We start from the raw sequence: 17421 nt of genomic DNA, 5'->3' as shown, positions 1-17421 counted from the left end.
TCCTAAGGAACTTAATGCAGCCGGTTCGCCACTCCTCTGCTGCATCTCCCCCCCTATGGGCGATATTCATGACTGTAATCTGTGTGTGTGTGTTCACGGGGACAGTTTGCCTGCTTGCAGGATGAAAAACCCCAGACAAATGGGGGGACCCTGTTGTCCATGACCCCCCAAAAGACTGGCTAATTTGGCTATGGCTGAGGAAAATCCTTAAGCTCCTCACGTCGTCGACGGGAATCGAACCTAGGACACTCCTTCGCCAGACATATGGTTGCGAAACGCATAGCCAATAGGCTAACCAGGCAGACAAACTAAACACACCGGACAAAAATTATGGAATGCTGATGTACATAACGAAACATGTACATAATTTTAAAGTTGATGAACGTCAAGAGTGGTACATATAGGTAGAGTAAAACAGCTGGAATATGATTGTGGATGTCTGAGGTGTGTTTAATGCATCTGTAGCATTCAGTATTCTCTTTTACAGCTACAACCACTCGGTAACGTCGTAAAGGTGACGCTACCGAGTGGAAAAAAGAGTATCATTGCTTCTGGCCGAGAACATGGACATTCCTTGCAAGAAGTGGTGAAGTTAGTTGGAGTGTCGGAATCCACAGTCAGTGGTGTCCATTTACAGTGGAAGAAGTATGGAAGCTATCACGGTAGGCGGAGCAACGCTGTTAGAAGCTCTATGACGACAAATCGGGATCACAGGCGTTTGGGACGACTGTGATCCTGCTGAACGTTTCCAGATAGTCAAGGACTGAGTCAACAGTACAATGTTGTACTCAGTAAACCAGTTACAGAACGAACACTAAGAGAACTGCATGGGCTAGGCATTTTCAGACATGTTGCCTAGATACGTCCTAAGTTAACTGTCCAGAAGAAAAATCGACTTGATTGGGCAAAACAGCATCGTCACTGGACCACTGACCAATGGAGATGAATAATACGGTCCGGCGAATCCAGATTCTACTTGCATTCCAATGATAACCGCTGCAGGATCATGTGGAAGGTTGAAGAAGAATTCAATCCCGAATGTGTCAAAGTGCTGTGCAAAAAGGATGTTTTGGGACTGTATTTCAAGTCCTGGAGTTAGCCATTCGGTGAGTTGTCCAATCGCATGAAATCCGTGGATTATCTGACAGTTTTAAATAATGAAGTATTGCAATTTCTCCAGGTTTTGTAACAAAAAGGACGCATAGTAGATCCTGAGTTTCAAGATGATAATTCTCGTGTGTCGAGCTAGAATTTTGCTAGATTGGTTTGCAGAACATGAGAAAGACGTTCCGCATCTCAATTGGCCAGCTAATTCACCCGATGTGAATGTTACTGAAAAATCTGGGACATGTTAGAAAGGGCCGTAAAGAAGAAACATCAGCAGCCTGCAAATAATTTTCTGATTAAGCCAAAGTGGCTAAGGCTATGAAATAAGTTCACTGCGTCTGTAACCTCTCTGTTCTCAGATAGGCTTATCTGTTTTGATGGATCAACCTAGCTTTGGGAGGGTGATTTTCAGCAGAAACCCCTTATAAGTACTTCCTACGTACTACACGAAATTCGAAACAAGGTCTGTCTAACTGAAGAAAATATGTGATTTCGTCCTCGCGAATGCAATACGGATGGGCAGAAAGCGGGATGAGTAATAATTTGAAAGACCGATAACTGAGTTAATGTCACAAAAACAGGTGATTTTGCAGGTTAGATCTGGAAATGGAAACTGAGATTACTTCGGTTAATAAAATAGACATTGAAAGTTTATTTTTTTTCTGCACGTAATATCCTGTATTTCTCTTTCCTTAGCTTTTCATACCGTTTGTTTAAGGTAAGTTAAAATTGAAAGGGACATGGGAATTACTTGATTAAACCAAACAGAAGGAGAATTTCACTCAATTTACAAATCGCATCCCTGCAATAACTCCCAAGTACGCAGATTCCTCCATGCACACTTGGAAGAATAATGGCAACAACATGCTCATTACTTGACCTTAAAATATTTTCGTTAACATATTTAAGAAAAATTAATTTTTTTATATTTTGAAAAATCTTAATTTCATTAAAAATTTTCATTAAAATATTTAATGAATAACTAGATTGTTATGATCACTTTTTTAAAGAAAGAATTTTCAGTTTCATTAAAAATAATTTAATTTTCAACACATTTTAATAGACTTAAAATAATTAGTTAATATTGCTTATAAATACTTCTAATGATTCCTTAATGAAACACTTAAGACACTTTACGTCATGCAGACATTCCAATTTAAATTGTAGTATCAGTTGTCAGCAAGAGATGTCGCCACTTCCTGCTTTTTCGTTTAGCGTATACTATTTAAATACAAAATCTGGCCGGTTGACAGAATGGTACATAGCAGTCTCTCTCTCTCTCTCTCTCACTCAGCATTTGCGATGTGATCACTGGTAACTCCTATAAATAGAGTGAACATTTGCGAAAAGAGATTGGAAACTTAACTCATTAAGACGTGATAGGTGTGTAAATAGTTATATCATAGAACAGGGTCGTTTTTTTTTGTTGTTAATCTAAACTTGACAAATACGTTTCAATCACTGCTTTTAGAAGATAAAGAGAAGTACCTAAATGACTAATGACAGCTTAATTTCATTTTAGACAAGTCGTGGACGGATGGAATGATAGGACTTATGCCAGGCAGATATATTATATTCCAGGTTAGTACTCTCAGCTACTTGTCGTAGGGTGTTTTTAATAGTAACGTGTTTGAATAACCTTTACGTCAAATGCGAGTTGAATTTTTTGTTTGATGCTTTCTATTTAATATTATTTCTACCTTAAATAGTAATAAGCTAACTCATCATTCTTAAGAATGTTAATTTTTTGCTTACTTTTCAGATTTTTAATTTTATTTTGGTAACTGCTTGTTTTAAAACATTGAATCGGGATGAATTGAAAAGAAAACTAGACTCCTGCGGTGCATAAGTTTGTGTATTGCTTATTATTGAACATCGATGTAAACCACATTCAGTGACTGACTTAAGGATTTTACATAATAACTATTTAAATAGAATGAATAACAGTTTTTGTTCAAAAGTATGCACATGTGCTTTTTTGCACCGTTCATCTTCAATAGGCAGAGTAATTAATCAAATTTTTGTCAACACACTAGCAAAAGCTACAGTAAATTTAAATAATATATTCTGAGTTATTCAAGTATCAGGTGAGTGCTTGCGTGCGTGCCTATATATATGCAAGCGAGGCTTTATATGAAACATATATGTGTCATTTATATTACAGATAATAAAAACAGGAAGAAATCAGACAATATGAACTAAATTAACCTCCATAGAATTGTTCTGTTCAAAATATAGAGTAACGCTGTTCGAAAACTCAAACATTTTACAAAGAGTTCTGATTTAACTAAACATTCACTTTTACATTCATATTTTCTTGAAATATTTTCTCCACACATCTCTCATAAAATTCATAAACTATGTGCATTTATTTCAATTTTTATTAGAGTATAAAGAGTATAAATCACTCACGTGATTCTAAAGCTCCAGTTTTCAGTTAATAAAATATCAATTTCTTTCTCCTTTCGCTGTTTAGATAAAACAAAAGACATAAACAGAGATGATTGATTATACATGATTATATATATAGTAAGTGTAAGAATATTATGTAATTAAGCAATACTGATTTATTACATTGTACATTTGTGTAAATGTACATTTATGACTAAATAAACACACGTAATAACCACAGTAATAAGTTTTAATAAGTAAATATTTCATCCTACGTATCTTAGGAAATCGTCAGTACAGTTAATTCAAACAATACTAGAAATAACATTATTACTGTTGTTATTACGTGTATTTGTTTAGTCATGAATTCTCCACAGGTTTCATTATATAATAAATATACATTTAGTATATTGTTTACACAAATACTTCCAACAACAGGTTGTAGAGTACATTACTGCTCTGAACGAGGGATTAGATAATCCAGAAATTCCGCTTTAGGAAAAAATAAAGACTTTTTAAAGCATGCAATGATCAGGGTCGCAATCTTACACTGTGCCAATAAAATATATCTATTACTTTTTATAAAAGATTTTCAAAGAAAAAGAGTTAATTGGTCTCAAACAAAGACAGCAAGGTTTTTTCATCCTGCAAAACAGACAAACCTAGAAGAACACATTCATTTAACAAACACAGTACTCTAGCCTCATAGTCTTACTCCAGGTCGGACATTTCGAGGTCAGTCAAACCTGAACACTTTGTTAACGAAACTGGACAGACAACATATTATTCAAAAAAAGAACTCGTATAAGAACCTATAACAGGAAACACACACGCACATATTATATATATATATATATATATATATATTATACTTTTACTTTGCCTGTAGACCCAAGTATTTGCAAGTGCCTACACAGAACTCAAATTAATATCCTTTTATTTATTTATTTTTAATCCAAATACAGCAGAAGTCAGTAATAACGAAACTCACAATCTGACATCTGGAAAGGTAAAACCTACCTCAAAAACAAATAGTAAATACACCAATTAAATTTATCGCGCATAAATGTATAGGGCAATCCTTTTAAATAAACTAGAGTGTATTTATTAAAAACTCGAAGAAGAATAATAATGGAGGGAACTCATATTTCGAACCTGTTATTATGAACATTAAAAGAAATGTAACTTTGTATAGAAATCATGATTAATATACTGTTTCTTCTTCCTAATCGAGGTCGTATTAACCAGGTTGTTAAGCTACTGGATAGCTCGGGCGTAACATCGATGTTTCATTTCGGGTACGGGATGAAAAATACTGCTGTATAACGTTAATAGTACATTATACACGAATGCAGTAACTTATTTTTCCCTCCCTTATTTTTATATACAACTGATCTCTCTGGAAACTATTTTATGACGATACACTTAAAAGGATCAGAGATACGGCGAAAATTTTATATGTGGAATTCTAATTGCAGTGCCCATTCAAACTGTATATAAGGCGTGATGGAAAAAAAAAAATACATGAGAGTAAAAATGGTACATATGAGTAAAAATATTATAAATTGTATGAAATAATGTATTAAACGGATTGACACGAACATGGTAAATAAACTGTTATACACGTAACTTGAAAAAACAATTGCTTATTTCAGGTTAATTATAAATGATCAATAACCGATGTTGCATTCCCGACAATACACTTGGTAAACGAATTACCTAGGGGAAGAGTTCCAAAAGTGTATAAACACTGAAATTACTCTTAACATACTGCCTCCGCTCTCTTCTGCATTCTTGCATGGCTGGTCACTGTGCAATATATTTCCATATTTAAAATGCTTGTTGCATTTAAAAACATGTAACAATGGACTTTTCATTATTAAAAATTACTACTCGCTTTACATCCGACATTTTATAATTCGATTGGAAAAAACAACGAATTGCATAAAACAATATAAGTAGCTTCAGAAGACTTTATCTGCACTAATTTAATGTTTTAAATAATTCTTTATATATTGACGAGTTCCTTTACAGTCATTGGCAACCTCAATTATGTCCGCGACCACAGTCGGAGAACCTTTGCGCTGTGCTTGACTAAACGTTTTTTTATCCGATCCCCATGAATTAGCAATTAACGGATCAAAAAATTTATCTTTAAGAAGTATCCATTACTCATAGGGATGTTTCAAAGACCAATAAAGAGTAAATGTTATTCGTAACACCAATCTTATCCAATTCTCAAAAGGTCGGTCGGTTCATATACGGTATGTTCAAGTATAGAATTCCACTCGTTGTGGGATTGAGTTAGGGCAATGCCACTAATTCACTGTCTGTACTTCGAAGTACAAAGATCGCCGCATATCAGTAATATAAAATTTAGGACAGTCCAAATCTCACACAGCGTACTATAAAAAAGTATTGATGGAAAATAATGTACCAAGCTTGGATGAATTTATTCCCTTCCTGATATAAGAACTCTTTAAATATATATGAAGTTGAACGACTCATTCTATTCCTTATAGTAGAACTCTTTAAATGTGAATTTAGAATATGATCAGTCATTCGCCCAAATAAGTTGAGGAGACAGTTTAATATCACGTAATTAGTTTATCGTGTTGTCTAGTTTCCTGCTAACAAGGAAGACAACACTACTGTAATGAATTTTATTTATTCTGTTAAAGAAGGAACAATTAACCCCACAAACTGATAAATTTTAATCCCATAATTTCATACTTTCATGTACTTTTAAAAATTGATAAACATTTAATATCGCTCATGAGAAAGTAATTAGAATCTTGTCTAATTTGAACAACAAAATAGTATCCTCGTTGCTCCAAAGAAGTCGCCTTTTTAAGTTGTTCATTTCTGAAAGATTTTATCCATGGTCTGGCTCCCTGCAACGTGAAGGTCCCACTAAATTTTCAACAGTTGGAAATTAGTCATATCGGACATATTCCTTAAAAAATTGACAAGTTATTACCATCTAAATACCGTACTACTGCTTCACCTCACTTCTTGCCCATCAGACTGGAAACAGGTGAACCTTGATTTATCGCCCAAGAGGACCGTTTTTCACTGGTCAATCGTCCTCTTCAGACGCTCTTTGCAACTTGGGGTCTTATTCGTTTTTTTTTTTATGTTCGGATTGTGTGCCGCAGCTTACTTTTGATAATATTCAGATCTCTAATTAGGATCAGATTTCTTCTCCTGTGTTGACTTACACCTGTAGCCTTTCCTGGCATAGTCTTCTCAGCCTTCAAAAGAAAGGTTGGTGTCCTGTTTCATTTAAAACACTGCCTCTCACCTTTATAAACACTATCTCTTAAGAAAGATCTTATTTCATTTCCTGTTACTTTTGATAATATTCAGATCTCCAGTTAAGTATCAGATTTTTTCTTCTTGGACTGATGCCTTTAGCCTTTCTCAGCACCATCATATTATATTTATAGCTCCTCAGTCTTCAGAAGAAACGTTGGTGTCTTGTTCCGTTCAAGACACTACTTCTCACGTTTACAACTATATAAAGCCAAAATCTATCAAGCCGTAGAATACGGTTTTCATATTTGTCCCCAAAATCTGATACACTTGTTTCTGCATTATGCCTTGTGTGTAAATATTTTCAGGGATGCCACTGTCGAACTGGCCGCAGAGTTCCTCCACTTTTCCATAGAAAAGTAAAAAGACGAGTAGTTTCTAAACAAGGAAATTTAGTTGCTCAAGAAACACATAAATAGATGCATTCCTAACAACTTTCCCCCTCCCCTACACACACTGCACTCTTGTATTATGCCTGAAATATATATATATGTATATATATATATATGTATATATATATATGTGTATATATGTATATATATATGTGTATATATGTATATATATATGTGTATATATGTATATATATATGTGTGTATATATGTATATATATATGTGTGTATATATGTATATATATATGTGTGTATATATGTATATATATATGTGTGTATATATGTATATATATATGTGTGTATATATGTATATATATGTGTGTATATATGTATATATATATGTGTGTATATATGTATATATATATGTGTGTATATATGTATATATATATGTGTGTATATATGTATATATATATGTGTGTATATATGTATATATATATGGGTGTATATATGTATATATATGTGTGTATATATGTATATATATATGTGTGTGTATATGTATATATATGTGTGTATATATGTATATATATGTGTGTATATATGTATATATATATGTGTGTATATGTATATATATATGTGTGTATATATGTATATATATATGTGTGTATATATGTATATATATGTGTGTATATATGTATATATGTGTGTATATATGTATATATATGTGTGTATATATATGTATATATATGTGTGTATATATATGTGTACATATATGTGTATATATGTATATATGTGTACATATATGTGTATATATGTATATATGTATGTGTATATATGTATATATGTATGTGTATATATGTATATATGTATGTGTATATATGTATATATGTATGTGTATATATGTATATATATATGTGTATATATGTATATATATATGTGTATATATGTATATATATATGTGTATATATGTATATATATATGTGTATATATGTATATATATATGTGTATATATGTGTATATATGTGTATATATGTGTATATATGTGTATATATGTATATATATGTATATATATGTGTGTATATGTGTGTATATATGTGTGTATATGTGTGTATATATGTATATATATGTGTGTATATATGTATATATATGTGTGTATATATGTATATATATGTGTGTATATATGTGTGTATATATGTATATATATGTGTATATATGTATATATATGTATATGTGTGTATATATGTGTATATATGTATATGTGTATATATGTATATGTGTATATATGTATATGTGTGTATATGTATATGTGTATATATGTGTGTGTGTATATATGTATATATATGTGTATATATGTGTGTATATGTATATATATGTGTGTATATAAATAAGTTTTTTTACCTTGTGAATAATGAATAATGTATATTAGTGTTAGCAAGTAATTTTATAAACACACACACATATGTATATATATGTGTGTGTGTATATATGTATATATATGTGTATATATGTGTGTATATGTATATATATGTGTGTATATAAATAAGTTTTTTTACCTTGTGAATAATGAATAATGTATATTAGTGTTAGCAAGTAATTTTATAAACTTGGTTATTTTACTCCTAATCCCAAGTAAGCAAACAGTTAAGTTTGCGCCTGACGTAGTTCAAGTCTAAAGGTTATGCAACACCAGGGAAACTCAGTGTAAAGGTGTTGTTTACAATGAGTTGCCCTGGTGTTGCACCACCTTTAGACTTGAACTACGTTCAGGCGCAAACTTAACTGTTTGCTTACTTGGGATTAGGAGTAAAATAACCAAGTTTATAAAATTACTTCCTAACACTAATATACATTATTCCCAAGGTAAAAAAACTTATTTACATCTATATCTCCTCCAGAGATTCTTATTCAAAATAAAAACCTTGCAGCAACTTGTATAGGTAAAGTTGATAAGGCTCTGTATTACTAAAACCTTGGTATTTAGGGTCTAGCTACTCACTGAGGAGACCTCAAAAAAGGTTCAAACCGGTCTGGGTAATGACCCTACCCATAATCTATTGCAGTATACATCTCTTAGTGAGATGTGCTTTACATTATGGAAAATACTAAGAATAGTGATCAGAGCTTTACCCACCTTTACAATGAGTTGACCTGGTGCTGCTCCACCTTTACACTTGAACTACGTTCAGGCGCAAACTTAACTGTTTGCTTACTTAGGATTAGGAGTAAATTAACCAAGTTATAAAATTACTTGGTAACCTTAATATATATATATTAGGGCTAAAAAAAAAACTTATTTATATATATATATATATATATATTATTGAAATTAGGATTTACTCGGGATGTATACATTTATAAAATTAATTTAACTGACTAGAACCCGAGAAAGTATAACAAAAACCTTTAATAAATCACGACTAGTTTCATCGGTGCTTCGACTTCTTCATCTGAGAAGTCGGAAGAAGTGAATTATATAAGACTTATAAAAATAACAAGGTAAAAAACATGGACTTTTCAGCTTAATAAAAAGAAGTAGAATAGTAACAGTAATAGTAAGCTGGAAAGTCCATGTTTTTTACCTTGTTATTTTTTTATAAGTCTTATGTTTTTTCTTTCTCACCTGAAAAAGTCGGAGCACCGATGAAACTAGTCGTGATTTATTAAAGGTTTTTGTTATACTTTCTCGGGTTCTAGTCAGTTAAATTAATTTTTTAAATAAATAAATATATATATATTATAAAATATATTCATTTTTAATATAAACTGACTAAATACCCGAGAATTATAACAAATTGAGATTTATTTGAAAACGCAACATGTTTCGTCCAGTATTGACTTCATCAGGCGTTAAGAACATAGAAAGATATTAAAAGACACTGAAATAAACATTGAGACACTCTAAAGCTATACAATTATAAAGTTATAATATTCGACTGTAAATTACAGTTATTATGAACTTGAGCTATAGTCCGTGTTAAAGTTCTATTGTTGTACACTTGTGCGTGTGTGAAACCACACGATCTCTAGTATCTGATAGTAGAGCTGAAAGAGTCAGGCAAATTATAGCTGAGATTATTGTTCATATGAAGAGGGTCCAAGGTGATTTCTTTTGACTCTACAATGCGGCGTTCTACCCTCATCTTTTCTACACTGATTCTAAGGCTTTATGGTCTCCCTAAGGTTCATAAAGAAAACTATCCACTGAGACTTATAGTAGACAGCATTGACTCACCCACCTACAGATTATCTAAATATCTCGCGTCATCGTTAAAAGCTTATGCGGGAAAATCTTCTTCTTATATTAAAAACTCAACAGATTTTATCTCTAAAATCAAGAACTTTAAACTCAAATCTTCTGACATCTTGGTGAGCTTTGACGTGGTAGCACTCTTTACCAACATTCCGACACAAGAAGTTCTCCATATTTTAAAGAACAAGATTTCAAATAAAATGTTCTCTCTACTATCTCACTGTGTAAACTCTGGCTATTTTGAATTCGAAGGTAAACAATATAAACAGGTCAAAGGATTAGCTATGGGAAGCCCCCTTCTCTCCTATATTAGCCAACATTTTTTCGAGGATTTTGAACAAAAGGCAATCTCCTCTTTTAGTTTAAAACCAAGAATTTGGCTTAGATATGTGGACGATATATTCCTCATATGGGAGCATGGTATTGAGAATCTTCACAGGTTTCTCAACCATTTAAACAACCTCCATCAGGATATAAAATTGACCATGGAGATTGAAGAAAATAGTTCCATCTGTTTCCTAGATGTTAAACTCACTAAGACGCCTGAATCAATTAAAGTCTCTATATTTAGAAAGCCAACTCATACAGACAGATATTTGCATGTGTCCTCACATCACCATCCAGCGCAAAAGTTGGGTGTTATATCAACTCTTACGAATCGTGCAAGATCTGTACTATCAGATGAAGAAGAACTAAAAAAAGAACTACAACATCTTAAATGGACCTGTAAAAGCAATGGCTACTCTTTAAAAAGTATCAACAAACAGTTATCCCACCGTCAACGTAGAGACACAGAACGACTCCAAAGGTTATATATCCTTGCCATATATCAGCACACTATCCAAAAAACTGAGTAGAATCTTAAAGAAATTCAACATACAAACGTGCTTCTCGACTCTTCCAAAAATAAGATCAAGTTTCAACAACTATAAACAATCTCATACCTTCTACAATTTCCAGGTGTATATAAAGTCGCATGTGAGTGCGGAAAACCTTACTATGGCCAAACGGAGAAATCTATTCTCCTACGTCTCGAGGAGCACCAGAGAGACATTGCTTATAAGAGAATCAGTGCAACTGCCCTGTCAGGCCATGTCCTGTATTCAATAAACACGAACAACGAAAGCCGCCAATATGAAGTAAATTTGACAACAACTTCAAACCTACACATTTGCCATGATGAGGTAGAACGCCGCATTGTAGAGTCAAAAGAAATCACCTTGGACCCTCTTCATATGAACAATAATCTCAGCTATAATTTGCCTGACTCTTTCAGCTCTACTATCAGATACTGGAGATCGCGTGGTTCCACACACACAAGTGTACAACAACAGAACTTTAACACGGACTATAGCTCAAGTTCATAATAACTGTAATTTACAGTCGAATATCATAACTTTATAATTGTATAGCTTTAGAGTGTTCCAATGTTTATTTCAGTGTCTTTTAATATCTTTCTATGTTCTTAACGCCTGATGAAGTCAATCTCGACGAAACATGTTGCGTTTTCAAATAAATCTCAATTTGTTATAATTCTCGGGTTTTTAGTCAGTTTATATTAAAAATGAACATATCCCAATCCTGAGTTAATAGTAGTAGTCATTATAAAATATATATATATATATATATATATATATATATATATATATATATATATATATATATATATATTATAAAAAAAAAAAAATATATATATATATATATATTATAACATAATGCATGCAGAGAGAGAAAAAACATGCGATGTGTAAAATGTGAATGAAACTTCAGAATGAGCGATATCACAAACAGATAAAACAGAGAAACGAGCATCTTTTTTTTTGGAGGGGGGGAGATACGGATCAGATTAATTGCATTGTGCAAAGAGCTTACATAATATGTGACATGAGTTGCCATTGTGGGTAGCCTGCATTCTTGGATTCAAAATAAGTAAGAGTTCTATGAAATAACAAGGATGCCACATAATATTTAGATATGACGGTAAAATCTGGTTTTCAGAGAGACCCGGCACATGTTGTCTACGATGTGGAATCATCCAAACAATGAATTTCAATGATATATCATGGTGTGGCGTTATGTCTTGTTTGAACCGAAACCTTTGGTCATAATGTGGTAATTTGTGGAAATTGCACACTAGAAAGTCATGTTCCATAGTGCATATCAGATGGATAACCGTTAATCTGGCAGCGCACTGAATGAAGACATGAGCAGTTAAACATAAGAAATAGTTTAGATTTCCTAGCGAGAGGTTTCTAAATACCGGCCTATTTGGACGAGTGGTCAGCGTATCTCTCTTACAAAGGTTGCAGGTTCGATTCCCACAGTGGGTGGATGGAGGATTGTGAATGTCTTTAGGTGGCAGGTGAATTTCATCGCCTGGTGTGAAACCATCAGCCAGATTATTGGACGCTTGAGTGGCTTGAAAATGTTTAATGTTTGGTCTGCAGAGCAAAGTTTTCGGACTATGAAAAAATACAAATTATATAAAATTAATACTAAAAAGTAGAAAAAATCATTATCCCACCTAGGATACGACTGTACTATAGGTTTACAATAGAAAGTTTCGATGGTGGAAGCTACATAAAACAAAATATCTAATTCCTTCAATAAAAGTTATCAATAAATCATGTTCATTTGATTCACTATCTAGAAAATGGAAAGCATATGCTTTCAAATAATTTCATGGACTTGAAGATTTCCGTATCCGCATATTTCTTGTGCCGTTTAATATGTCCTGACATATTAGCAACTTATAGCAAAGTGTGCTTGCTAATTAGAGAACTTTAGCTTCTAATTTTGAATCTCCAAATGGAATTTGTTCGAAATGCTGTGCAACAGATGACAATACATTTCATGTTAAGAAAAATACTTTTTTTCTGAAGAATTCCGTTTTGGATAAATTTTGTTTCCACTGGAATTGTACATAGCTATTAGGAAGATAATAAAGGCTAACAGTTCCACACTACAGGCTAACAGATTTACCTATCGATAATAATATATCAGCTTGAACATAAGCTAGTAGTATTGCAATGTGTTGCGTGAACCTGAAATAGAAACAATGAGATTTATTGTAATGATTTTTATTATTTTTTTAAAGATTTCATTGTATATAATTAATCAAAAGCTGTGTTTCACCTCTGATATTAAGGCTTTTCTGTCTATCTTTCCATATATTTTCATATACTTATGCTTATCGTTAATCCATTATCTGAAGACGTAATGCTTCACTATGAAAGAGGAAGACGTTCATTGAATTACAGCACTCTAGTTTATGCATTGCATCATTGCTATAAATACTTTTTTCAGATTGTCATCCATAGGTGGATGAAGCATCTGAAGCTTACTTCTTTTGTTGTATTATTTAAAAGAATGTCATAACTGTTATTGGTTGAGTAGGTTGTAAAAAAAAAAAAAAAGTGGCACTGTTTTGACATACTACTTGGCATTTTCTCTTATTCAAGGTCATTGAAACGACTATACTGCACCGATATAACGGGACTTAACACATGATGCCAGGTTTATTCTGGGCATGAAAACATATTGCACTTGGGGTTTTCTGAACTCTGTGATAGATATTGCATAATAATTTTAAAATAAATATACGTTAGTTTAAACAAGTACGGAACTAATTGCAAAAAGTCACAAAATGGCGTGTTTCGTAAATCATTCGTGTATAGCGAGATCGTTGATTTTCCTGATAATTGAATCTAGAGCCGTTTTTGGTTCATTGTGCTTTAGACCAGTGGCGGAAGGTGAAAATTTTAAGTGAGGAATGCTGCATGTACATTCTTTTTTTCCTAATCAGTAACCAATTTATAAATAAGTAAATTTACATATTAAAAATTGCTTTATTAAAAATAGTTGACCGTCGCCACGAACAAACACCAATAATAAAAGTTTCGTATCTCACAGAAATAACGCGCATGCATACAATTTACCCGAAACGTAAAGTGTATGCATGCGCATACAATTTACGCTATTTACCATTTAATACAATTTACCCGAAACGTAAAGTGTATGCATGCGCATACAATTTACGCTATTTACCATTTAATACAATTTACCCGTATATAATTTACTATTTAATACAATTTACCCGTAGCGTAAATTCACGTAACAAGTGAATCCGACACCGCTCAAACGAGCAGAGTCGGATTCACTTGTTACGTGCAATGACAAGTGCAAACGAATATCGGAGAGTCTGGCTGCAATTGGCCGAACGCGATAATTCTGACACTGCGTTAGATCGTAGTGTATTTGTTTCGTGTAACGATAATTGAAAATATGAATATTCTTTTCATATTTTCAACAGTGACACTCGTCATAACTCAGCTTTGTATCTGTAATAAATAAATAATTATATATTATTTTAACAGAATAAAATAAGATTTACAAAAAATAGTTCACCCTCACCACGAACACGCACCAATAATAAAAGTTTCGTATCTCACAGAAATAACGCGCGCAAGCATACAATTTATGTGAGCGACACTGCTCAAACGAGCAGTGTCGGATTCACTTGTTACGTACAATGACAAGTGCAAACGAATATCGGCGAGTCTGGCTGCAATTGGCCGAACGTGATTACGACATTTGTTTCATAATCTAAAGCGTTAATTGAACAATTCCAATTATTAACTATTCAATCAATGTCGAAACATAAGCTGTAACCTTTAACATGTTGTATTGTATTTATATAATGTTGTAAGCATTGTTATTATTTATAAACACAAACAAAATTTAATATGTTCATTTTTTCCTTGGGGGTGCTGCAGTGTAGCAGTGCTTATGTACGAGCCGCCAATTGACCGCACGTTTCCTAGAATAGATACCTCCGTACTTCACTTGCGCTCGAAAGGTGAACAACCGCGGGCGGCTGAGTCAAGACCAGCGCACACTGGCCTTAATAGCATAATCTACACGTAAAATGAGCAGCGCCTGATTTTTAAACATGTTTAAACTTGTCGCAGCATTTAAAACCATTCCTGGCTCATATTAATTTTGATAATTTTTCACGGAACACTTATTCACTTTTGGGAAACCCTTTTGAGAAACACAGTTTGGGAAACCCTGATTTAGATCATGTGAATAGTAAAAAGCACAAAAAAATGTGAGATCACATCATGCTCAGTTGAAGTAACATCACTTTTTTGTACCAGCATTTAATTATGAATACTGTATGAATACTGATTGCATTCCTCTTGAATATTTTTACCTATCTTCGTAGCTTATTATTTCATTTAGGGATCTTTCAAAGTAATCCTTCAGAAATTTATAATATCTTTATCTTCAATTTGCATGTCACTTACATCAACTTTGATTCCATTTATAATACTTTTCCCTCCATTTCTAAGCTTTTTTCGATTACTTCCAGAACGTTTTTCCATATTCCTGATATTTATGCTTCATATTCTTAGCAAGGTTTTTCGTTGGCTTTTGCACTGCTTTTGTACATTTTTCTCTATGTTGTCTCAAACGACTTATTTCCGAGGAACTTTCGATACGCATATGCTTTGAGAGAATACAGAAAGAATGTAAGAATTCAACACATGGGAAGACTTGGTAAGAAAATAGAATATAAATATCAGCAAGATGGAAAAATGTTCTGGAGGCTATCGAAAATGGATAGAAATGGAGGAATGAGTACTGCAAAAGGAATCTGATACCATAAAATGTGAACAGGAAAACTGAAAATAAAGATATTCTGGATGTCTGGAGAAATCACTTTAATATACTGTTAAAAGAAACAAGCAGTGGCAGAACATTGGCAGAATAAAAAATATTCAAGAGAAATGCAATCAAGAGTGCACATCAATACTTGGAGTAGGAAAAGACATCAAAAACAAGAAATGTGGAAAGGCAGATGGAATAAATGATATTTCGACCTGGAAATATTAAATAGGGAAGTATTATAAAAGTTTTACAATGTTCAATTCAGAAGACCTGGTCAAAAGGAACAAGTTCCTGATAATTGGAGTAGAGCTCTCATAGTATTCATCTATAAAAAATATGAAAATAGAACTGGATATGAGAATTACAGAGGAATTTCTCTACTGAGCGTTCCAGGTAAGATTCTATATAGGCATATTTGAGAAGAGGCCAAGAAAAATTGCGGAAGAGAACTTTGGAGAATAACAAACTGGATTCAGACCAAATAGAGGTTGTCAGGATCATATTTTCACTTTAAAACAAACAGTGGAGAAATCATGGAAATACCAGAGTGATATCTGCATTTATGTTTTGTATATCCAGAAAAAGCATATGACCAGGTTCAGAGAAAAAAGCTGTTCAAAACGCTACAATTATATGATAAACTTAGCATTATATCGAGCAACACATAGTCTATATTTGAGTTGTAAATCAGCAATTAAAATTGAAGGAAGTATAAGAAAATGGTATAATGTAGAATCAGGTGGTGAGACAAATGTGCACATTTTCTCCATTTTGTTCTTCATCTATATAAGTCAATAAAAGAAAATGACGTTAGGTCCATCCAAATTGGAAATGTTAATTTCTACTATTTACTTTATGCAGATGATGTTATACGCGTAAATAAATCCAGTAGAAATCTGTAGGATTCCTTAACTTAATTGAATAGTAGCTAACAAATTAATTTGATATCAAAATCAGCAATAAAAAGGCAGACTAGGAAAACAAGCGGAAACACTGATAACATCAGATTCATCCTCAATGGATAATCTATAGAACAATAAAAACCTTATACGAGGGTATGCTGAAAGGTTGTGATAATCACCATGAAGGAATTGAGGTAGAATCATATCTTCTTATATACCTTAAAAGAAAAAAAAATTACAATTTGATGAAACATGGTGGTTAAAGGGTTTCAAGATATGTTATTTCTTGTGATTATATTAGTTGCTTTAATATAATTTTTGTTCTAGGTGTTTAATCAGAACTTTTCAGCCCTCCCTCGTAGCCATTCAGACACAGTTTTCGTGAAGATGCCAGAAAATTGAATATGGAACTCGACAACAGAATTTGCAAACTTGATACGGTAGAGAGTCAAATAGA

The 17421-nt window shown here is 32.7% G+C and overlaps 1 protein-coding gene across 2 annotated transcripts in view; it reads left to right on the top strand.

Moving 5' to 3' along the window:
* The first annotated feature begins 2371 nt into the window (after positions 1-2371).
* Positions 2372-17421, top strand: part of LOC150099803 (uncharacterized) — a 159779-nt gene continuing 144729 nt past the window's right edge. For both annotated transcript variants that reach the window (XM_090403391.1, XM_090403390.1), the window contains exons 1-2: positions 2372-2490; positions 2630-2688. The gene's annotated coding sequence lies outside the window, so the exon portion shown is untranslated. The remainder of the gene's footprint in view (positions 2491-2629; positions 2689-17421) is intronic.

This window comes from Typopeltis vanoorti, chromosome 14, assembly GCF_054136105.1.
Source record: "Typopeltis vanoorti isolate ZY-2024b chromosome 14, IOZ_Tvanoo_1.0, whole genome shotgun sequence".
NCBI lineage: Eukaryota > Metazoa > Arthropoda > Arachnida > Uropygi > Thelyphonidae > Typopeltis > Typopeltis vanoorti.
Note: the sequence above shows the minus strand (reverse complement) of the source record. Positions and strands in the feature narration are given on the sequence as shown.